The sequence below is a fragment of the Convolutriloba macropyga genome, chromosome 4 (genome assembly GCF_964194025.1).
Source record: "Convolutriloba macropyga chromosome 4, txConMacr16.3, whole genome shotgun sequence".
Classification (NCBI taxonomy): Eukaryota; Metazoa; Xenacoelomorpha; order Acoela; family Convolutidae; genus Convolutriloba; species Convolutriloba macropyga.
In genome coordinates, this window is record NC_134471.1 from 74958771 (window position 1) to 74983942 (window position 25172).

Below are 25172 nucleotides of genomic sequence, written 5' to 3' on the forward strand. Positions count from 1 at the left end.
AACCCAGGTTGCCCGAACTTGGAAAACTTGGTAAGGCCGTAGTACGGCACCGTATAAGTCTTTGATCAAAACCGTACTAAGATCTTGTTAAGTTTTCTACGGGCCGTAGTAAGGCCGTACTAAGATTTCTAAGGTACCGTACTAAGGCCGTACCAAGATTAATAAGGTGCCGTACTACGGCCGTACCAAGATTAATAAGGTTTTTATGGTCAAATAATAGCTGGAAAATTGTCGGAAAAGGCTCCAGTCAAGTTGAAAAACCGACTTTTTGAGACTTTTCCAGTATGTTCTGGGTGTGTTTCCCTCCTCCTTTCTCATCCGGGCTGGGGACCGGCTACGGCGGAGTTACAAACAAACAACTATAGGAGACTTTGAGAAGAGCACTAGGTAAAATACCAGGCTTGAACTCTATCTCCAAACAAAACAAAGCATAATAAATCGTTATTTTCAAAAAATATATATAAAATTCGCTAATCGCGAAATTCGCAAATTTCAGTATGAAAAACAAACTTTCTTCCTAGACAAGCTATACTAAAAATTCTTTTTGTTTTACACTCGAATTACACTGATGATACTCCATACCGAGTTTGGTTTGATTTGGAAAACTCCATGACCCGATGAAAAAGACGTATTTTTAAAATTCGCTAATCGCGAAATTCGCAAATTTCCGAATGAAAAACTAACTTTTTTCCTAGACAAGCTATAGCAAAAATTCTTTTTCTTCTACACTCTAACTACACAGAAGATACTCCATACCAGGTTTGGTTCAATTTGGACAACTTCTTGACCCAATCAAAAATAACTATATTTGAAATTTGCTAATCGCGAAATTCGCAAATTTCTGTATGAAATTCTAACCTTTTTCCAAGACAAGCTAAAGCAGAAATTATTTTTGCTTTACACTCTAACTACACAGGGGATACTCCATACCGAGTTTGGTTTGATTTGGACAACTCCTTGAACCAATGAAAAAAACCTATTTTTAAAATTCGCAAAAATTCACAATTCGCGAAATTCGCAAAATTCCGTATGAAAACCCAACTTTTTTGCTATGCAAGCTATACCAAAAATTTTCTTTCTTTTACACTCTAATTACACAGGGGATTCTCCGTACAAAGTTTGGTTCAATTTGAATAACTTCCTGACCCAATCAAAAACAACTATATTTAAAATTCGCTAATCGCGAAATTCGCAAATTTCCGTATGAAAAACTAACTTTTTTCCTAGACAGGCTATAGCAAAAATTGTTTTTCTCCTACACTCTACCTACACAGGGGATACTCCATACCAGGTTTGGTTCAATTTGAACAATTTCTTAACCCAATCAAAAATAACTATAGTTAAAAATCGCTCATCGCGATACCCGCAAATTTCCGTATGAAAATCTAACTTTTTTGCTAGGCAAGCTATACCAAAAATCTTTTTTGTTTTACAATCCACTTACACTGGTGATACTCCACAACGAGTTTGGATGGATTTGAACAATTCCTCGACCCGATGAATAAGAACTATTTTTAAAATTCGTTATTCGCTAAATTCGCAAATTTCCGTATGAAATACTAACTTTTTCTTTACACAAGCTATAGCAATTTTTTTCTACTATACTCTACCTACACAGGTGATAATCCATACCAGGTTTCGATTGATTTGAACAACTCCTTCACCCAATGAAAAAAGACCTATTTTAAAAATTCGCTAATCGCGAAATTCGCAAATTTCCGTATGAAAAACTAACTTTTTTGCTAGGCAAGCTATACCAAAATTCTTTTTTGATTTACACTCTAATTACTTTGGTGATACTCCGTATCGAGTTTGGTTTGATTTTGACAACTCCTTGACCTGTTGAAAAAGACATAATTTTAAAATTCGCTATTCGCGAATATCGCAAATTTCCGTATGAAAAACTAACTTTTTTCCTAGACAGGCTATAGCAAAAATTGTTTTTCTCCTACACTCTACCTACACAGGGGATACTCCATACCAGGTTTGGTTCAATTTGAACAATTTCTTAACCCAATCAAAAATAACTATAGTTAAAAATCGCTCATCGCGATACCCGCAAATTTCCGTATGAAAATCTAACTTTTTTGCTAGACAAGCTATACCAAAAATCCTTTTTGTTTTACAATCCACTTACACTGGTGATACTCCACAACGAGTTTGGATGGATTTGAACAATTCCTCGACCCGATGGATAAGAACTATTTTTAAAATTCGTTATTCGCTAAATTCGCAAATTTCCGTATGAAATACTAACTTTTTCTTTACACAAGCTATAGCAATTTTTTTCTACTATACTCTACCTACACAGGTGATAATCCATACCAAGTTTCGATTGATTTGAAGAACTCCTTCACCCAATGAAAAAAGACTTATTTTAAAAATTCGCTAATCGCGAAATTCGCAAATTTCCGTATGAAAAACTAACTTTTTTCCTAGACAAGCTATAGCAAAAACTTTTTTCTCCCACACTCTACCTAAATAGGTGGTACTCTATACCAAGTTTTGTAAGGTGACCTAAAATAAGCATAAAGCATGAAAGCTGTCGGAAGATGTTGCTCTTGGGTGTCGAGAAAATATAAAATGATAACTATTTTTTTTTTCGAAAAACGACTTTCTTCAAAATCCTATTATTTTTTCCGAACTTTTCAAACTCGAACAAAAATTTACAACTAATACCATCCAAACAGTTAGTATAGTTAAGGAAGCATCATTTTTGGCAGCAAAAAGTGAACACTTTTGCGAAAAAGCGGTGATCTCAAATAAATATCAAAGAGCACACAATATAAAAATGAAATCGAACCAATCAAAACAGATAACAATTCAAGATTAAAAATAAGGAAAAATCTAATCATGCTCAAAATGATCAACAATAACAGACAGAAAAACTCTGTGAGCAAGATCAATGCAAAACAGTTTGTTGAGGATATCAGTGATTGAAATTTCTTTTTGGTAGCCGGCATACTCGACTTCAACGAAACTCAAAATTTCAGTTTTTTCGGTGCAATATTTGTGAGAGAATTGCTTGACAACTCGGAAAACGTTAACGAGGCACGTAACTATATCTGACTTTTGGAAAACAACAATTTCTCCATATTGTTGCAGAGCAGATTGCATAAAGCTGACGTATGCGTTATTATTAGTAGAATATGTGAGGGAGTCAAGATTGAGCGTACGCAAGGACATCGTAGAAAACAGACTTGGATCACGTGAGTCGAAATGAATGGGAAGTGCAGTTTCATCAATGACCTTATGTTCCGCAAACACTTTCGTTGAACACCCCAGGCTCTCGGCAAAATCGAACAGGTCATCATTTATTAACTCGCTAAGCAGCAACTTTTTCCGCCGAATATATCGCTCTATAATAAGGTCGAGATGATTAACTGTTCCTGTAAACGGTTTGCTCAGCATGTTGTTAGCAGACTCGAACATGAACGCTGACGTTGACCACAGCGGACCAAAGTTTCTGACCTGCCAGCATAAATGCGACAAGAAGTGGACATTAATCGTAAAGCAGTACTCATCGTATTGTGATGCGGTCATATTAAGAAAACGTTCAATATATTTTCCAGCTTTTTCGGTATGCTTTGTGTCTGTTAGGAGCAGTCGAATGGCGTAGCTCAGACACATAAATCTTTCGTAGCTCTCAGGACAGATGTTGAATTGCAAAAGAACAGGCCCAATATAGAGAAGCCAGTCCTTGCATTCGCTTGCTTTGAAGTAGGGGAGATCGCAGAGACTTCTCGGGGAGCGTTTAATTTCACGAGGGACCTAATCAAAATTTGATTTAAAAAAAATGGAAAACAACTTTGCAAATACCACTGAAAAAATAAACAACTTACTTTAAGATTTTTAATGACCCTCTTCAGCTCTTCTTTGCGGGCACCTTTAATTTCTTTTGCAGCCAAATCAAGAACTGTTTGTGCAACTCCGAGAGCAATTTGATGCATATAATCTATAGGCATGGATAAAGGCAGATTAGGTATTATTTGGCTGAGAGCGCTCACACCTTTAACACCTTTCCAGTTCTTCAGCGAAGGATGTTTTTTGATGAACTCAACATTCGCTGTGTATTCACAAACAGTCCTCATTTTTGACCGAACATTCGGATAAAAATGCGTTTTTTCATTACGTTGGCCTTCATTGTAACAATAACAGCAGCCAAAATAGCCATTGAAGGAAGTCCAATTGAGAACAGAATAGCGAGCAGGAGTATCGGCAACAAAAAGAACAGGCTTTAACATCTCAGCATAGAACACACCAGAATATTCCAAAGTGGTTGGCTTCAGCTGCTCACTGATTGCCTATAAAATGGTATACATAAAAATCCGGGGAAAAAACCACGAAAAAAGCGAGAAGGAAGAAAATTACCTTTAAAAAAGATGTCCAGTGAGGTTTTTCAGTTCCAAACCACAGCCCGGCCAAAATTATATTTTTGAAGGCTGATCGTATAATCGGGGGTAAATTTGCAATCGCTATCCAGACAGGCCACAATGAATTGTTGCGACACTGAATAACTTTCACACCGTCTGTATTTATAATTAGGAAGAGGTTGAGAGTTCTGGAACTTTCATCAAAGAAATCAGGAAGAATTAAATCTCTCCCATCTATTCGCTGATTACTGTAGTTGACAATGGAATGGATGTTCAGTTTCAATGAGTTTCAATCTCTTCAAGGAAATTAAGAACGCACCATTCTCCTCCTTTCGATGCTTCAGATTTAACAACTCGCTGACGAGCTACCAGAACGTTTCGCTTTTTGAGCGTTTTGAATGAAGGAATTGAGCTATTCGGATGAGACAAACGAATCAAGCGCAACCATTCCCCAGCTTCTTTGTCTGACGTTCCGTGTTTCGTTACTATGCTCTCAACACAATGAATGAAATTCTCCACTGAAACTTTTGAAGTATTGCTGATTGGTTGATAATTAGAAAAACATTGTTCATCTTCGCTTTCCGATTCACCAGAACTTTTGCATTCAACCTGGCTTCCACATTCAACAATTTGACTACACGCAACAGCCGATGAACCAACAGGTGCCGTACTCTCCTCTGTATTTTCGGCTGCAGGTGTTGATGCTTCGCCTTCTTCTTCACTAGTGTCATCACTTTCGGTAATTTCGCCGCTAGGTAGCCTGAGATCAATCCATCTTGCTTTTTTGGGCACTGTTTGTAAATTGCGTTGCTGATACTGCCGCTTGAAGTTTTTCAATCTGAATATCTTTTGATTTCCTTTTACAGGCGTATCAGTTGAAATGGGCGAAACATCAACGGAAGTTCGTCGAGCACAAACAACGGGTGTACTGACATCAACATGCAGATCATCATGGGGGCATTTACATTCCCGATTACCAGGTCCGAAAAAATCAGTCCCATAGAAGGATAACAACTCCGTTCCAGGCAGGATCTCTTGACGTGTGATAATTTGGACTCCTTTTCTTCCATTAATTTCAATTGCCCTGTAATCACAATTCGGTCTACAACTATGATTGACAAAGCGCGCAGGACCAACCATAACACGACTTAACTTCGAGCCTTCTCTTGGAGCCATAACTGATAAATTTGAGAACGCAATTTCGCCTTTTTCTGGAATTTTTTCCAGATATCCTATTAACGCAACCAAATGACTTCTAGCAAGTGTCTTCTCTCCTTCGTAGAACAAACCATATCCGTGATAATTATCTGGTTTTATTTGACAGCATTCTACTTTCATCTGATGATAAGCCTTCTGCAACGAATTATGAGTCTTTTTAACTGAGGAATTCGAGTTCTTCAAATCATCAAAATCGTCTTCCGATATCAACTCAACAAACGTTTTGAGTTCCGGATCCGAAAAACCAAAACTTCGACAAATTTGGCCATCAACTTGACATAACAGATTGTGTTTTTCAGTTTTATTTAAAAAAGTGAAACTCATGACTCTGAAACCAATATAGGAGCTTGAAACAGAAAAATTTGAATTACAAAAGGTCCGCAAAACATCTTTAAAGACAGATTTTAAGTGAACCGCATAAATGAAACGCATAAACCAAGATCTGAGGTAATAATTTGTGAAGATATTGCTAGGCAAGGGTTTGCTTTAATGCAATTCATGTGAGCTTCGAACAAAAATTTGAAGACAAAACTTTTGAGAACAATTTTTTTATTAGGACTGCTATTAGCTCGAATATTGACAGACATTGAACAAAAACCAATAGAACTCATAACATAAGAATGAACAGCGTGAGATAGCAACACCTCTGATATAAATTGAAAACTCGCTGTGATACAAACAGAAAGGAAGATCAAAACATCTCAGGTGATGGACTGAGATAAAAAATAAGTCAGCTGATAAAAAGGTACTTAACAAATAAAAGAAGAGATCTGAATAGTATGACATAGAATGAGCTAAGAGTTTGAATCACCAAATAGATCTTAGGTCATCAGCAACAAAGTACCTTAGATCAACAAAAATATGGTTTTCAAGTCAAGTCAGCATTAAGAGAAAGACTCTTGAAAATAAATGTTATCAGGGCGACAAAAGTTAATGCGTGAATCCCGTGTTTCGCTTGAAGCTCATTTGAAGAAACATTCTGACAAAATTTGGCTATAAGTTACTCGTCATCAGTGCCATTGGTCAACTCTTGTAGTTGCACAAGTCTCTTTGCCTCTTCAACACCGTGCCTGACCTTTTGATCCAGCCCGTATTGGTTAGCGCTGTCGCGTGCATTGGCAAAGGCTGCCTCTGGTGCCCGTGGGTACTTCCTAGTGACACACTCTAAATGCAGAAAAAAGCCTGCGCTTAATTCAACTCTACTTCCCATACAGAACAAACCCACCTTAAATTTCCACGAAGTTAAAAAAGGTTCAAAACATTTTTTATCCAAAAAACATTTGTGATACTTGAAGTTCTAAAATCACCACCTGGCTGCCACAACATACCTTTGAACAGTTGATATCTTGTGTCATCACATGGTTTTCTCCCGGTTGCACGGCTGGTTTTCTTTCCTATTATCAAGAGGATCAGTTCGCATTTCTCTCCTTCGCCGAAGAGTCGACGACCAAGCTCACGACCCAGTATGCTCGGTTTTTCTGGAGCATAGAGCGTCATTAGGTCAAATCCTTTATACATCAAGGGAGCCGAATTTTCAGCATTGTTAGGCACTTCAGTTCCACTCGTATTAACATTAAGATGAGCTGACCAAATGTTTAAGAACTCTCTCTTCTCAGCTTTACGGATCTTCAACATCTGATCAAAGAACTTTCGTTGACTTTCCGCCATCATATCATTATGTTGCTTCTGCTCTTGAACCAGTGCCTTCAGAACTGCTGATGAACTCTAAAGAAGATTCAATATAAAAGCAGAGAAATATTCAACGATTTTTTCAACAAAAGATAACAGGAAACTTTTTAAGACATCGTAATGTAGAAATAAGCATTAATTTAACATAACTCCAAGCAACCAGAAAGCCAAAAATGTACAAAATGAACTCTTAATTGGGAGAAATACACAGAAGAAGTGTACCTCGTAAGAATTCTCTGCCTCTACATTCGGGGGTGTCATGACATCCACAGGACTTCGACAATTGTACTCCTGTTGCCTACCCAGTGACACAATTGGCTCTGCTAACCTCTTTCTAGCTTTTGGAGGTGCCTCATCATCGTCTCGTACAACTTTTTTGGATTTCTTCTTCCTTTGTGTGCTAGTTATAGGCGAACCGCCGTTTTCAATGAATAGATCGGCCACGGATCTTTCCTGAGTAGGGGGAGCAGTGTTCTCATCCTGTTCTTCCCTGCAGAAAAAATAAAAAAAATTGTTTTTACGGCACTAAATTTTACAGCTCCAATTAAAAGTAAAGAATCTGTAAGGTGTCGTAACTAAAATGGCCTTGGAATTTTACAAAGAACATGAGCACATACATTCAACAATCACATGCTTTTTCAAAAAGCTAAAAAATAGCTAACCCTAAGCTCATAGTTAGCTCTGCGATGGACACATTATTCTGCTTCGCCCTATCAAGTATTTCCATGGCCCTTCGTGATCGGGAATCATATTCCTTCTCTAAACAAGTCTCCACAAACTGGCAGTCGTTCAAACCAATTTCTGTTTTTAGGGGTAGAACAGTGCCTTTTGTAATATTCATCTTGTCGTGAAATCCAAAACCGGCTGGCCACGCGTAATGCTTCAAGTATAGTGGGAACACAGACTTATCATATCTGCAGAAGAACACCCAGCGCAACCTCAGCGCTCGGTTGTACTCGGCCTCTGAGTAAACTTCTCTAGTGTTTATGCCGCGATTTTCCCTCTGTTTTGGATCGAGGTGCTGAGATACAAATTGAGACATACTAGACGGTCTGAAGAGGAAAACCGATCTTGAGAAACCGAAGATTATGAAACCTCAATTCAAAACAAATTCACAGATGATTGATCGAAGGTCATTCAATCATTAATCCACCACTCAGCAATAGGTCCATTCTCTTAACTTCCACCAGCGAGATGAACAAAAGGATCTTGGTTTTTCTCAAAAAACAATTAGTTGATTCCTTCCGCTTGAATCAGATAGGATCAGCTTGTATATTTTCAACTGAGAAAAATAAAATTATTAGAAGACATATATTTCGATGACTTCCACTATGATCAGATAGTCAAAGAAAATTCCCCCCCCCCGCAGAAAATCTAAATTCAGTCTCTCCACCTGAATCAGATCAGATGAACAAAGCGACCCTACCTACAACTCAATTAGACTTACAACAACAGAATTAAAAGCAAGAGTACTTTGAAAATTTGCAATGCCTTCCACCATAATCAGATAGTCAATCATTATCTCTCCCATAAGCAAAAGAAGTTCAGTCCCTCCACTTCAATCAGATGGGATGAACAAATTGGTCAAAACTTTTAGTCAGAAGAAAATATTATTAGTTGATTCCCTCCACTTGAATCAGATAGGATCAACATGCATAGTTTTTTACTTGAAAGAATTAGATGATTATTGAAAAATTTCAATGACCTCCACAAAGATCAGATAGTCAATCAATATTTCTCCACTAGCCAAATGAATTCAATCCCTCCACTTCAATCAGATGAGATGTACAAAAAGATCTTATATTTTTTAATAAAAAAACTGAGTTGATTCCCTTCACTTGAATCAGATAGGATCAACATGCATAGTTTTTGAAAGAATTAGATGACTTCTGAAAAATTTCAATGACTTCCACTATGATCAGATAGTCAAAGAAAATTTCTCCGCACAGCAAATCTAAGTTCATTCTCTCCACTTGAATCAGATGAGATGAACTAAGCGACCCTACCTACAACTCAATTAGAATTACAACAACAGAAATAAAAGCAAGAGTACTTTGAAAAATTGCAATGACTTCCACAATAATCAGATAGTCAATCCTTATTTCTCCCATAAGCAAAAGAAGTTCAGTCCCTCCACTTGAATCAGATGGGATGAACAAATTGGTCAACACTTTTAGTCAGAAGAAAATATTATTAGTTGATTCCCTCCACTTGAATCAGATAGGATCAACATGCATAGTTTTTTACTTGAAAGAATTAGATGATTATTGAAAAATTTCAATGACCTCCACAAAGATCAGATAGTCAATCAATATTTCTCCACTAGCCAAATGAATTCAATCCCTCCACTTCAATCAGATGAGATGTACAAAAAGATCTTATTTTTTTATAAAGAAAACTGAGTTGATTCCCTCCACTTGAATCAGATAGGATCAACATGCATAGTTTTTGAAAGAATTAGATGACTTCTGAAAAATTTCAATGACTTCCACTATGATCAGACTGTCAATCATTATTTCTCTACTAACAAAATGAATTCAATCCCTCCATTTCAATCACATGAGATGAACAAAAGGATCTTGGTTTTTCTCAGAGAACTATTAGTTGATTCCTTCCGCTTGAATCAGATAGTGAAAGAATATACACGTTCCTATCTGATTCAAGCGGAAGGAATCAACTAATAGTTCATTGAGAAAAACCAAGATCCCTATGTTTATTTCATCGGATTGAAGTGGAGGGATTGAACTCCTTTTGCTTAGGGGTGAAAAATGATTGGCTATCTGATTATTGTGGAAGTCATTGTAATTTTTTCAAGTCCTCTCGCTTTTAATTCTGTTGAGTTGTAACTTCAATTGAATTGTAGTTAGGGTCGCTTCGTTCATCTCATCTGATTGAAGTGGAGAGAATGAATTTGGATTTTATGTGTGGAGAAATTTTCATTGACTCTCTGATCATAGAGGAAGTCATCGAAATAGGAGTCTTCTAATAATTTCAAATTTCTCAGTGAAAAAATATACAAGTTGATCTTGAGAAAATTGAATTTATAAGAAGACTCGCATTTCGATGACTTCCACTATGATCAGAGAGTCACAGAAAATTTCTCCACACAGCAAATCTAAGTTCATTCTCTACACTTGAATCAGATGAGATGAACAAAGCGACCCTACGTACAACTCAATTAGAATTACAACTCAAAGGAATTAAAAGCAAGAGTATTTCGAAAAATTGCACTGAATTTCACCATAATCAGATAGTCAATCATTTTTTCTCCCATAAGCAAAACAAGTTCAGTCCCTCCACTTCAATCAGATGGGATGAACAAATTGGTTAACATTTTTAGTCAAAAGAAAAAAACTATTAGTTGATTCCCTCCACTTGAATCAGATAGGATCAACATGCATAGTTTTTTACTTGAAAGAATTAGATGAGGTTTGAAAAAATTCAATGAGTTGCACTATTATCGGATAGTCAATCATTATTATTATTATTATAATTTTTTATTATTCTTACTATGATCAGAAACTCAATAATTAAGATCAATTAAAACCTGTAGACAACTTTTCACAAAGAAATCAATGACGTCTAATATATCAGATATTGAACACTCTACCAGAGTATTTTTGTCAAAAGCAGAAACCAAACTCAAATTACAAAGAAAGAACATATCAATTGCAACGTATCAAACTACACAACATTTTTCACATTCAGCTTTGGAAACTCTGGTCGAGCCAGAGGGGGACTTTGAACAGAAGTCAGAATCTCACCACAAGCAGCTTTGTAACTTTCTGGTGTAAGATGAACGCCATCTTCACTTAACACAGGATCGAAGTTAAAAGATCTGAAATTGGGTTTCAGTTTCTTATTACGTAGCCGTCCATTTAGCTTTTCAATCGGATCGAAGTTACTTTTCATTGAGCACTTCCTATTAAACACTTGGCAGATAATGAGGCTGGTACTTGCAAAATTGCAAAAATTTCGCAACTCGTCGAAGCTTGTTATTGTCTGAGAAAGGCTCTCTTTGTTTTGTTGTGGATCCGACGGTTTAGCTGTAACGTTGTTACCGCCAAGAACAACAACCAAAATGTGGTGCCCTCTAATCTCGTCTTTGAACTCCTCCCACATCTGAACTTTGGCTCCTGACACTCCAATGACAGTGAAAGCAGGAGGGAACTCAAAGTTTTGAGCCATCCTCTTCAAATGAGAATCTCCAAGAACAAGCACGGTATTTTCCATTCTATAACACAAAAAAAATATCAACATGGATAAAAACTGAAAAAATTAAGAAAATTTGAGCATAAATTAACCACTAGAGTAGTTCCCCTGATACCCGGGGCTGGGTGGTCCCACTTAGACCCGTGGTGGGTGGTCCCAGTTCACACTTGGTGGCGTCCCCTGATACCCGGGGATGGGTTGTCCCACTTAACTTGTGGTGAGGTGGTCTCAGTCTACATCCCGATGTAGACTCACCCATAGCAAACAAAACCTGAAGACAAACTCACGAGTTTTGAGGGACCACCAAACCTGGCGTATTAGGGGCGCAACCACTTTCAATTAAAACAATTCAAATCAAGACAAAATTGGACCAACATATTTGTAAGAAGAACCCTATATTTGCAAAAAATCTTTACTACTCTTGACTAAACTGAAAATAACTTTTTATGAAAACGCACAAGAATAACTTTTGAGCTCTAAATTTGACAACGTATGAAGTACTTTTTTCTCAGACCACCTAGATCAACAATTAGCCCTCCAGTAGAACCTACTAGGACTATGACACTCCTACATAGACCCTCAAATCATTTGAACAAGTCCTTGACTATACTGAAAATCACTTTTTATGAAAACGCACAAGAGTAACTTTTGAGCTCGAAATTTGACAACGTATTAAGTACTTTTTTCTCAGACCACCTAGATCAAGAATTAGCCCTCCAGTACAACCTACTAGGACTATAACACTCCTACATAGACCCTCAAATCATTTGAACAAGTCCTTGACTATACTGAAAATCACTTTTTATGAAAACGCACAAGAATAAATTTTGAGCTCGAAATTTGACAACGCATTAAGTACTTTTTCTCAAACCACCTAGATCAACAATTAGCCCTCCAGTACAACCTACTAGGACTATGACACTCCTACATAGACCCTCAAATCATTTGAACAAGTCCTTGACTATACTGAAAATCACTTTTTATGAAAACGCACAAGAATAACTTTTGAGCTCGAAATTTGACAACGTGTTATGTACTTTTTTCTCAGAACACCTAGATCAACATTTAGCTCTCCAGTAGAACCTACTAGGACTATGACACTCCTACATAGACCCTCAAATCATTTGAACAAGTCCTTGACTATACTGAAAATCACTTTTTATGAAAACGCACAAGAATAACTTTTGAGCTCGAAATTTGACAACGTATTAAGTACTTTTTTTCAGACCACCTAGATCAAGAATTAGCCCTCCAGTACAACCTACTAGGACTATGACACTCCTACATAGACCCTCAAATCATTTGAACAAGTCCTTGACTATACTGAAGATCACTTTTTATGAAAACTCACAAGTATAACTTTTGAGCTCGAAATTTGACAACGTGTTAAGTACTTTTTTCTCAGACCACCTAGATCAAGAATTAGCCCTCCAGTACAACCTACTAGGACTATGACACTCCTACATAGACCCTCAAATCATTTGAACAAGTCCTTGACTATACTGAAAATCACTTTTTATGAAAACTCACAAGTATAACTTTTGAGCTCGAAATTTGACAACGTGTTAAGTACTTTTTTCTCAGACAACCTAGATCAAGAATTAGCCCTCCAGTACAACCTACTAGGACTATGACACTCCTACATAGACCCTCAAATCATTTGAACAAGTCCTTGACTATACTGAATATCACTTTTTATGAAAACGCACAAGAATAAATTTTGAGCTCGAAATTTGACAACGTGTTAAGTACTTTTTTCTCAGACCACCTAGATCAACAATTAGCCCTCCAGTACAACCTACTAGGACTATGACACTCCTACATAGACCCTCAAATCACTTGAACAAGTCCTTGACTATACTGAAAATCACTTTTTATGAAAACGCACAAGAATAACTTTTGAGCTCGAAATTTGACAACGTATGAAGTACTTTTTTCTCAGACCAACTAGATCAACAATTAGCCATCCAGTAGAACCTACTAGGACTATGACACTCCTGCATAGACCCTCAAATCATTTGAACAAGTCCTTGACTATACTGAAAATCACTTTTTATGAAAACGCACAAGAATAACTTTTGAGCTCGAAATTCGACAACGTATTAAGTACTTTTTTCTCAGACCACCTAGATCAAGAATTAGCCCTCCAGTACAACCTACTAGGACTATGACACGCCTACATAGACCCTCAAATCATTTGAACAAGTCCTTGACTATACTGAAAATCACTTTTTATGAAAACTCACAAGTATAACTTTTGAGCTCGAAATTTGACAACGTATTAAGTACTTTTTTCTCAGACCACCTAGATCAAGAATTAGCCCTCCACTACAACCTACTAGGACTATGACACGCCTACATAGACCCTCAAATCATTTGAACAAGTCCTTGACTATACTGAAAATCACTTTTTATGAAAACTCACAAGTATAACTTTTGAGCTCGAAATTTGACAACGTGTTAAGTACTTTTTTCTCAGACCACCAAGATCAACAATTAGCCCTCCAGTACAACCTAGTAGGACTATGACACTCATACATAGACCCTCAAATCATTTGAACAAGTCCTTGACTATACTGAAAATCACTTTTTATGAAAACGCACAAGAATAACTTTTGAGCTCGAAATTTGACAACGTATTAGGTACTTTTTTCTCAGACCACCTAGATCAAAAATTAGCCCTCCAGTACAACCTACTAGGACTATGACACTCCTACATAGACCCTCAAATCATTTGAACAAGTCCTTGACTATACTAAAAATCACTTTTTATGAAAACGCACAAGAATAACTTTTGAGCTCGAAATTTGACAACGTGTTATGTACTTTTTTCTCAGAACACCTAAATCAACAATTAGCCCTCCAGTAGAACCTACTAGGACTATGACACTCCTACATTGACCCTCAAATCATTTGAACAAGTCCTTGACTATACTGAAAATCACTTTTTATGAAAACTCACAAGTATAACTTTTGAGCTCGAAATTTGACAACGTGTTAAGTACTTTTTTCTCAGACCACCAAGATCAACAATTAGCCCTCCAGTACAACCTAGTAGGACTATGACACTCATACATAGACCCTCAAATCATTTGAACAAGTCCTTGACTATACTGAAAATCACTTTTTATGAAAACGCACAAGAATAACTTTTGAGCTCGAAATTTGACAACGTATTAAGTACTTTTTTCTCAGACCACCTAGATCAAGAATTAGCCCTCCAGTACAACCTACTAGGACTATGACACTCCTACATAGACCCTCAAATCATTTGAACAAGTCCTTGACTATACTAAAAATCACTTTTTATGAAAACGCACAAGAATAACTTTTGAGCTCGAAATTTGACAACGTGTTATGTACTTTTTTCACAGAACACCTAAATCAACAATTAGCCCTCCAGTAGAACCTACTAGGACTATGACACTCCTATATTGACCCTCAAATCATTTGAACAAGTCCTTGACTATACTGAAAATCACTTTTTATGAAAACTCACAAGTATAACTTTTGAGCTCGAAATTTGACAACGTGTTAAGTACTTTTTTCTCAGACCACCAAGATCAACAATTAGCCCTCCAGTAGAACCTACTAGTACTATGACACTCCTACATAGACCCTCAAATCATTTGAACAAGTCCTTGACTATACTGAAAATCACTTTTTATGAAAACGCACAAGAATAACTTTTGAGCTCGAAATTTGACAACGTATGAAGTACTTTTTTCTCGGACCACCTAGATCAACAATTAGCCCTCCAGTAGAACCTACTAGGACTATGACACTCCTACATAGACCCTCAAATCATTTGAACAAGTCCTTGACTATACTGAAAATCACTTTTTATGAAAACGCACAAGAATAACTTTTGAGCTCGAAATTTGACAACGTATTAAGTACTTTTTTCTCAGACCACCTATATCAAGAATTAGCCCTCCAGTACAACCTACTAGGACTATGACACTCCTACATAGACCCTCAAATCATTTGAACAAGTCCTTGACTATACTGAAAATCACTTTTTATGAAAACGCACAAGAATAACTTTTGAGCTCGAAATTTGACAACGTTTTAAGTACTTTTTTCTCAGACCACCTAGATCAAGAATTAGCCCTCCACTACAACCTACTAGGACTTTGAAACTCCTACATAGACCCTCAAATCATTTGAACAAGTCCTTGACTATACTGAAAATCACTTTTTGTGAAAACGCACAAGTATAACTTTTGAGCTCGAAATTTGACAACGTGTTAAGTACTTTTTTCTCAGACCACCAAGATCAACAATTAGCCCTCCAGTACAACCTAGTAGGACTATGACACTCATACATAGACCCTCAAATCATTTGAACAAGTCCTTGACTATACTGAAAATCACTTTTTATGAAAACGCACAAGAATAACTTTTGAGCTCGAAATTTGACAACGTGTTAAGTACTTTTTCTCAGACCACCAAGATCAACAATTAGCCCTCCAGTAGAACCTACTAGTACTATGACACTCCTACATAGACCCTCAAATCATTTGAACAAGTCCTTGACTATACTGGAAACCACTTCTTATGAAAACGCACAAGAATAACTTTTGAGCTCGAAATTGGACAACGTATTAAGTACTTTTTTCTCAGACCACCTAGATCAACAATTAGCGCTCCAGTACAACCTACTAGGACTATGACACTCCTACATAAACCCTCAAATCATTTGAACAAGTCCTTGACTATACTGAAAATCACTTTTTATGAAAACGCACAAGAATAACTTTTGAGCTCGAAATTTGACAACGTGTTAAGTACTTTTTTCTCAGACCACCAAGATCAACAATTAGCCCTCCAGTACAACCTAGTAGGACTATGACACTCATACATAGACCCTCAAATCATTTGAACAAGTCCTTGACTATACTGAAAATCACTTTTTATGAAAACGCACAAGAATAATTTTTGAGCTCGAAATTTGACAACGTATTAAGTACTTTTTTCTCAGACCACCTAGATCAAGAATTAGCCCTCCAGTACAACCTACTAGGACTATGACACTCCTACATAGACCCTCAAATCATTTGAACAAGTCCTTGACTATACTAAAAATCACTTTTTATGAAAACGCACAAGAATAACTTTTGAGCTCGAAATTTGACAACGTGTTATGTACTTTTTTCTCAGAACACCTAAATCAACAATTAGCCCTCCAGTAGAACCTACTAGGACTATGACACTCCTATATTGACCCTCAAATCATTTGAACAAGTCCTTGACTATACTGAAAATCACTTTTTATGAAAACTCACAAGTATAACTTTTGAGCTCGAAATTTGACAACGTGTTAAGTACTTTTTTCTCAGACCACCAAGATCAACAATTAGCCCTCCAGTAGAACCTACTAGTACTATGACACTCCTACATAGACCCTCAAATCATTTGAACAAGTCCTTGACTATACTGAAAATCACTTTTTATGAAAACGCACAAGAATAACTTTTGAGCTCGAAATTTGACAACGTATGAAGTACTTTTTTCTCAGACCACCTAGATCAACAATTAGCCCTCCAGTAGAACCTACTAGGACTATGACACTCCTACATAGACCCTCAAATCATTTGAACAAGTCCCTGACTATACTGAAAATCACTTTTTATGAAAACGCACAAGAATAACTTTTGAGCTCGATATTTGACAACGTATTAAGTACTTTTTTCTCAGACCACCTAGATCAAGAATTAGCCCTCCAGTACAACCTACTAGGACTATGACACTCCTACATAGACCCTCAAATCATTTGAACAAGTCCTTGACTATACTGAAAATCACTTTTTATGAAAACGCACAGGAATAACTTTTGAGCTCGAAATTTGACAACGTTTTAAGTACTTTTTTCTCAGACCACCTAGATCAAGAATTAGCCCTCCACTACAATCTACTAGGACTATGACACTCCTACATAGACCCTCAAATCATTTGAACAAGTCCTTGACTATACTGAAAATCACTTTTTATGAAAACGCACAAGAATAACTTTTGAGCTCGAAATTTGACAACGTATGAAGTACTTTTTTCTCGGACCACCTAGATCAACAATTAGCCCTCCAGTAGAACCTACTAGGACTATGACACTCCTACATAGACCCTCAAATCATTTGAACAAGTCCTTGACTATACTGAAAATCACTTTTTATGAAAACGCACAAGAATAACTTTTGAGCTCGAAATTTGACAACGTATTAAGTACTTTTTTCTCAGACCACCTAGATCAAGAATTAGCCCTCCAGTACAACCTACTAGGACTATGACACTCCTACATAGACCCTCAAATCATTTGAACAAGTCCTTGACTATACTGAAAATCACTTTTTATGAAAACGCACAAGAATAACTTTTGAGCTCGAAATTTGACAACGTTTTAAGTACTTTTTTCTCAGACCACCTAGATCAAGAATTAGCCCTCCACTACAACCTACTAGGACTTTGAAACTCCTACATAGACCCTCAAATCATTTGAACAAGTCCTTGACTATACTGAAAATCACTTTTTGTGAAAACGCACAAGTATAACTTTTGAGCTCGAAATTTGACAACGTGTTAAGTACTTTTTTCTCAGACCACCAAGATCAACAATTAGCCCTCCAGTACAACCTAGTAGGACTATGACACTCATACATAGACCCTCAAATCATTTGAACAAGTCCTTGACTATACTGAAAATCACTTTTTATGAAAACGCACAAGAATAACTTTTGAGCTCGAAATTTGACAACGTGTTAAGTACTTTTTCTCAGACCACCAAGATCAACAATTAGCCCTCCAGTAGAACCTACTAGTACTATGACACTCCTACATAGACCCTCAAATCATTTGAACAAGTCCTTGACTATACTGGAAACCACTTCTTATGAAAACGCACAAGAATAACTTTTGAGCTCGAAATTGGACAACGTATTAAGTACTTTTTTCTCAGACCACCTAGATCAACAATTAGCGCTCCAGTACAACCTACTAGGACTATGACACTCCTACATAAACCCTCAAATCATTTGAACAAGTCCTTGACTATACTGAAAATCACTTTTTATGAAAACGCACAAGAATAACTTTTGAGCTCGAAATTTGACAACGTGTTAAGTACTTTTTTCTCAGACCACCAAGATCAACAATTAGCCCTCCAGTACAACCTAGTAGGACTATGACACTCATACATAGACCCTCAAATCATTTGAACAAGTCCTTGACTATACTGAAAATCACTTTTTATGAAAACGCACAAGAATAACTTTTGAGCTCGAAATTTGACAACGTATTAAGTACTTTTTTCTCAGACCACCTAGATCAAGAATTAGCCCTCCAGTACAACCTACTAGGACTATGACACTCCTACATAGACCCTCAAATCATTTGAACAAGTCCTTGACTATACTAAAAATCACTTTTTATGAAAACGCACAAGAATAACTTTTGAGCTCGAAATTTGACAACGTGTTATGTACTTTTTTCTCAGAACACCTAAATCAACAATTAGCCCTCCAGTAGAACCTACTAGGACTATGACACTCCTATATTGACCCTCAAATCATTTGAACAAGTCCTTGACTATACTGAAAATCACTTTTTATGAAAACTCACAAGTATAACTTTTGAGCTCGAAATTTGACAACGTGTTAAGTACTTTTTTCTCAGACCACCAAGATCAACAATTAGCCCTCCAGTAGAACCTACTAGTACTATGACACTCCTACATAGACCCTCAAATCATTTGAACAAGTCCTTGACTATACTGAAAATCACTTTTTATGAAAACGCACAAGAATAACTTTTGAGCTCGAAATTTGACAACGTATGAAGTACTTTTTTCTCAGACCACCTAGATCAACAATTAGCCCTCCAGTAGAACCTACTAGGACTATGACACTCCTACATAGACCCTCAAATCATTTGAACAAGTCCTTGACTATACTGAAAATCACTTTTTATGAAAACGCACAAGAATAACTTTTGAGCTCGATATTTGACAACGTATTAAGTACTTTTTTCTCAGACCACCTAGATCAAGAATTAGCCCTCCAGTACAACCTACTAGGACTATGACACTCCTACATAGACCCTCAAATCATTTGAACAAGTCCTTGACTATACTGAAAATCACTTTTTATGAAAACGCACAAGAATAACTTTTGAGCTCGAAATTTGACAACGTTTTAAGTACTTTTTTCTCAGACCACCTAGATCAAGAATTAGCCCTCCACTACAATCTACTAGGACTATGACACTCCTACATAGACCCTCAAATCATTTGAACAAGTCCTTGACTATACTGAAAATCACTTTTTGTGAAAACGCACAAGTATAACTTTTGAGCTCGAAATTTGACAACGTGTTAAGTACTTTTTTCTCAGACCACCAAGATCAACAATTAGCCCTCCAGTACAACCTAGTAGGACTATGACACTCATACATAGACCCTCAAATCATTTGAACAAGTCCTTGACTATACTGAAAATCACTTTTTATGAAAACGCACAAGAATAACTTTTGAGCTCGAAATTTGACAACGTGTTAAGTACTTTTTCTCAGACCACCAAGATCAACAATTAGCCCTCCAGTAGAACCTACTAGTACTATGACACTCCTACATAGACCCTCAAATCATTTGAACAAGTCCTTGACTATACTGAAAACCACTTCTTATGAAAACGCACAAGAATAACTTTTGAGCTCGAAATTTGACAACGTATTAAGTACTTTTTTCTCAGACCACCTAGATCAACAATTAGCCCTCCAGTACAACCTACTAGGACTATGACACTCCTACATAGACCCTCAAATCATTTGAACAAGTCCTTGACTATACTGAAAATCACTTTTTATGAAAACGCACAAGAATAACTTTTGAGCTCGAAATTTGACAACGTGTTATGTTCTTTTTTCTCAGAACACCTAAATCAACAATTAGCCCTCCAGTAGAACCTACTAGGACTATGACACTCCAACATTGACCCTCAAATCATTTGAACAAGTCCTTGACTATACTGAAAATCACTTTTTATGAAAACTCACAAGTATAACTTTTGAGCTCGAAATTTGACAACGTGTTAAGTACTTTTTTCTCAGACCACCAAGATCAACAATTAGCCCTCCAGTAGAACCTACTAGTAATATGACACTCCTACATAGACCCTCAAATCATTTGAACAAGTCCTTGACTATACTGAAAATCACTTTTTATGAAAACGCACAAGAATAACTTTTGAGCTCGAAATTTGACAACGTATGAAGTACTTTTTTCTCAGACTACCTAGATCAACAATTAGCGCTCCAGTAGAACCTACTAGGACTATGACACTCCTACACAGACCCTCAAATCATATGAACAAGTCCTTGACTATACTGAAAATCACTTTTTATGAAAATGCACAAGAATAACTTTTGAGCTCGAAATTTGACAACGTGTTATGTACTTTTTTCTCAGAACACCTAGATCAACAACTAGCCCTCCAGTAGAACCTACTAGGACCATGGCACTTCTACATAGACCCTCAAATCAATTGAACAAGTCCTTGACTATACTGAAAATCACTTTTTATGAAAACGCACAAGAATAACTTTTGAGCTCGAAATTTGACAACGTATTAAGTACTTTTTTCTCAGACCACCTAGATCAAGAATTAGACCTCCAGTACAACCTACTAGGACTATGACAATCCTACATAGACCCTCAAATCATTTGAACAAGTGCTTGACTATACTGAAAATCAGTTTTTATGAAAACGCAAAAGAATAACTTTTGAGCTCGAAATTTGACAACGTATTAAGTACTTTTTTCTCAGACCATCTAGATCAACAATTAGCCCTCCAGTACAACCTACTAGGACTATGACACTCCTACATAGACCCTCAAATCATTTGAACAAGTCCTTGACTATACTGAAAATCACTTTTTATGAAAACGCACAAGAATAACTTTTGAGCTCGAAATTTGACAACGTGTTATGTACTTTTTTCTCAGAACACCTAAATCAACAATTAGCCCTCCAGTAGAACCTACTAGGACTATGACACTCCAACATTGACCCTCAAATCATTTGAACAAGTCCTTGACTATACTGAAAATCACTTTTTATGAAAACTCACAAGTATAACTTTTGAGCTCGAAATTTGACAACGTGTTAAGTACTTTTTTATCAGACCACCAAGATCAACAATTAGCCCTCCAGTAGAACCTACTAGTACTATGACACTCCTACATAGACCCTCAAATCATTTGAACAAGTCCTTGACTATACTGAAAATCACTTTTTATGAAAACGCACAAGAATAATTTTGAGCTCGAAATTTGACAACGTATGAAGTACTTTTTTCTCAGACCACCTAGATCAACAATTAGCGCTCCAGTAGAACCTACTAGGACTATGACACTCCTACATAGACCCTCAAATCATTTGAACAAGTCCTTGACTATACTGAAAATCACTTTTTATGAAAACGCACAAGAATAACTTTTGAGCTCGAAATTTGACAACGTGTTATGTAATTTTTTCTCAGAACACCTAGATCAACAATTAGCCCTCCAGTAGAACCTACTAGGACCATGACACTTCTACATAGACCCTCAAATCAATTGAACAAGTCCTTGACTATACTGAAAATCACTTTTTATGAAAACGCACAAGAATAACTTTTGAGCTCGAAATTTGACAACGTATTAAGTACTTTTTTCTCAGACCACCTAGATCAAGAATTAGCCCTCCAGTACAACCTACTAGGACTATGACAATCCTACATAGACCCTCAAATCATTTGAACAAGTGCTTGACTATACTGAAAATCAGTTTTCATGAAAACGCAAAAGAATAACTTTTGAGCTCGAAATTTGACAACGTATTAAGTACTTTTTTCTCAGACCACCTAGATCAAGAATTTGCCCTCCAGTACAACCTACTAGGACTATGACACTCCTACATAGACCCTCAAATCATTTGAACAAGTCCTTGACTATACCGAAAATCACTTTTTATGAAAACGCACAAGAATAACTTTTGAGCTCGAAATTTGACGTGTTATGTACTTTTTTCTCAGAACACCTAGATCAACAATTAGCCCTCCAGTAAAACCTACTAGGACTATGACACTCCTACATAGACCCTCAAATCATTTGAACAAGTCCTTGACTATACTGAAAATCACTTTTTATGAAAACGCACAAGAATAACTTTTGAGCTCGAAATTTGACGTGTTATGTTCTTTTTTCTCAGAACACCTAGATCAACAATTGGACCTCCAGTAGAACCTACTAGGACTATGACACTCCTACATAGACCCTCAGATCAATTGAACAAGTCCTTGACTATACTGAAAATCACTTTATGAAAACGCACAAGAATAACTTTTGAGCTCGAAATTTGACAACGTATTAAGTACTTTTTTCTCAGACCACCTAGATCAAAAATTAGCCCTCCAGTACAACCTGCTAGGACTATGACACTCCTACATAGACCCTCAAATCATTTGAACAAGTCCTTGACTATACTGAAAATCACTTTTTATGAAAACGCACAAGAATAACTTTTGAGCTCGAAATTTGACAACGTATTAAGTCTTTTTTACTCAGACCACTTAGATCAAGAATTAGCCCTCTAGTAGAACCTACTAGGACTATGACACTCCTACATAGACCCTCAAATCATTTGAACAAGTCCTTGACTATACTGAAAATCACTTTTTATGAAAACGCACAAGAATAACTTTTGAGCTCGAAATTTGACAACGTATTAAGTACTTTTTTCTCAGACCACCTAGATCAAGAATTAGCCCTCCAGTACAACCTACTAGGACAATGACACCCCTACATAGACCCTCAAATCATTTGAACAGGTCCTTGACTATACTGAAAATCCCTTTTTATGAAAACGCAAAAGAATAACTTTTGAGCTCAAAATTTGACAACGTATTAAGTAATTTTTTCTCAGACCACCTAGATCAAAAATTAGCCCTCCAGTACAACCTACTAGGACTATGACACTCCTACATAGACCCTCAAATCATTTGAACAAGTCCTTGACTATACCGAAAATCACTTTTAATGAAAACGCACAAGTATAATTTTTGAGCTCGAAATTTGACAACGTGTTAAGTACTTTTTTCTCAGACCACCAAGATCAACAATTAGCCCTCCAGTAGAACCTACTAGTACTATGACACTCCTACATAGACCCTCAAATCATTTGAACAAGTCCTTGACTATACTGAAAACCACTTTTTATGAAAACGCACAAGAATAACTTTTGAGCTCGAAATTTGACAACGTATTAAGTACTTTTTTCTCAGACCACCTAGATCAAGAATTAGCCCTCCAGTACAACCTACTAGGACTATGACACTTCTACATAGACCCTCAAATCATTTGAAGAAGTCCTTGACTATACTGAAAATCAGTTTTTATGAAAACGCAAAAGAATAACTTTTGAACTCGAAATTTGACAACGTGTTATGTACTTTTTTCTCAGACCAGGAAGATCAACAATTAGCCCTCCAGTAGAACCTACTAGTACTATGACACTCCTACATAGACCCTCAAATCATTTGAACAAGTCCTTGACTATACTGAAAACCACTTTTTATGAAAACGCACAAGAATAATTTTGAGCTCGAAATTTGACAACGTATTAAGTACTTTTTTCTCAGACCACCTAGATCAAGAATTAGCCCTCCAGTACAACCTACTAGGACTATGACACTCCTACATAGACCCTCAAATCATTTGAGGAAGTCCTTGACTATACTGAAAATCAGTTTTTACGAAAACGCAAAAGAATAACTTTTGAGCTCGAAATTTGACTACGTATTAAGTACTTTTTTCTCAGACCACCTAGATCAAGAATTAGCCCTCCAGTACAACCTACTAGGACTATGACACTCCTACATAGACCCTCAAATCATTTGAACAAGTCCTTGACTATACTGAAAATCACTTTTTATGAAAACGCACAAGAATAACTTTTGAGCTCGAAATTTGACAACGTGTTATGTACTTTTTTCTCAGAACACCTAGATCAACAATTAGCCCTCCAGTAGAACCTACTAGGAATATGACACTCCTACATTGACCCTCAAATCATTTGAACAAGTCCTTGACTATACTGAAAATCACTTTTTATGAAAACGCAAAAGAATAACTTTTGAGCTCGAAATTCGACAACGTATTAAGTACTTTTTTCTCAGACCACCTAGATCAAGAACAAGCCCTCTAGTACAACCTACTAGGACTATGACACTCCTACATAGACCCTCAAATCATTTGAACAAGTCCTTGACTATACTGAAAATCACTTTTTATGAAAACGCACAAGTATAACTTTTGAGCTCGAAATTTGACAACGTGTTAAGTACTTTTTTCTCAGACCACCAAGATCAACAATTAGCCCTCCAGTACAACCTACTAGGACTATGACACTCCTACATAGACCCTCAAATCATTTGAACAAGTCCTTGACTATACTGAAAATCAGTTTTTATGAAAACGCAAAAGAATAACTTTTGAGCTCGAAATTTGACAACGTATTAAGTACTTTCTTCTCAGACCACCCAGATCAACAATTAGCCCTTCAGTAGAACCTAATAGTACTATGACACTCCTACATAGACCCTCAAATCATTTGAACAAGTCCTTGACTATACTGAAAACCACTTTTTATG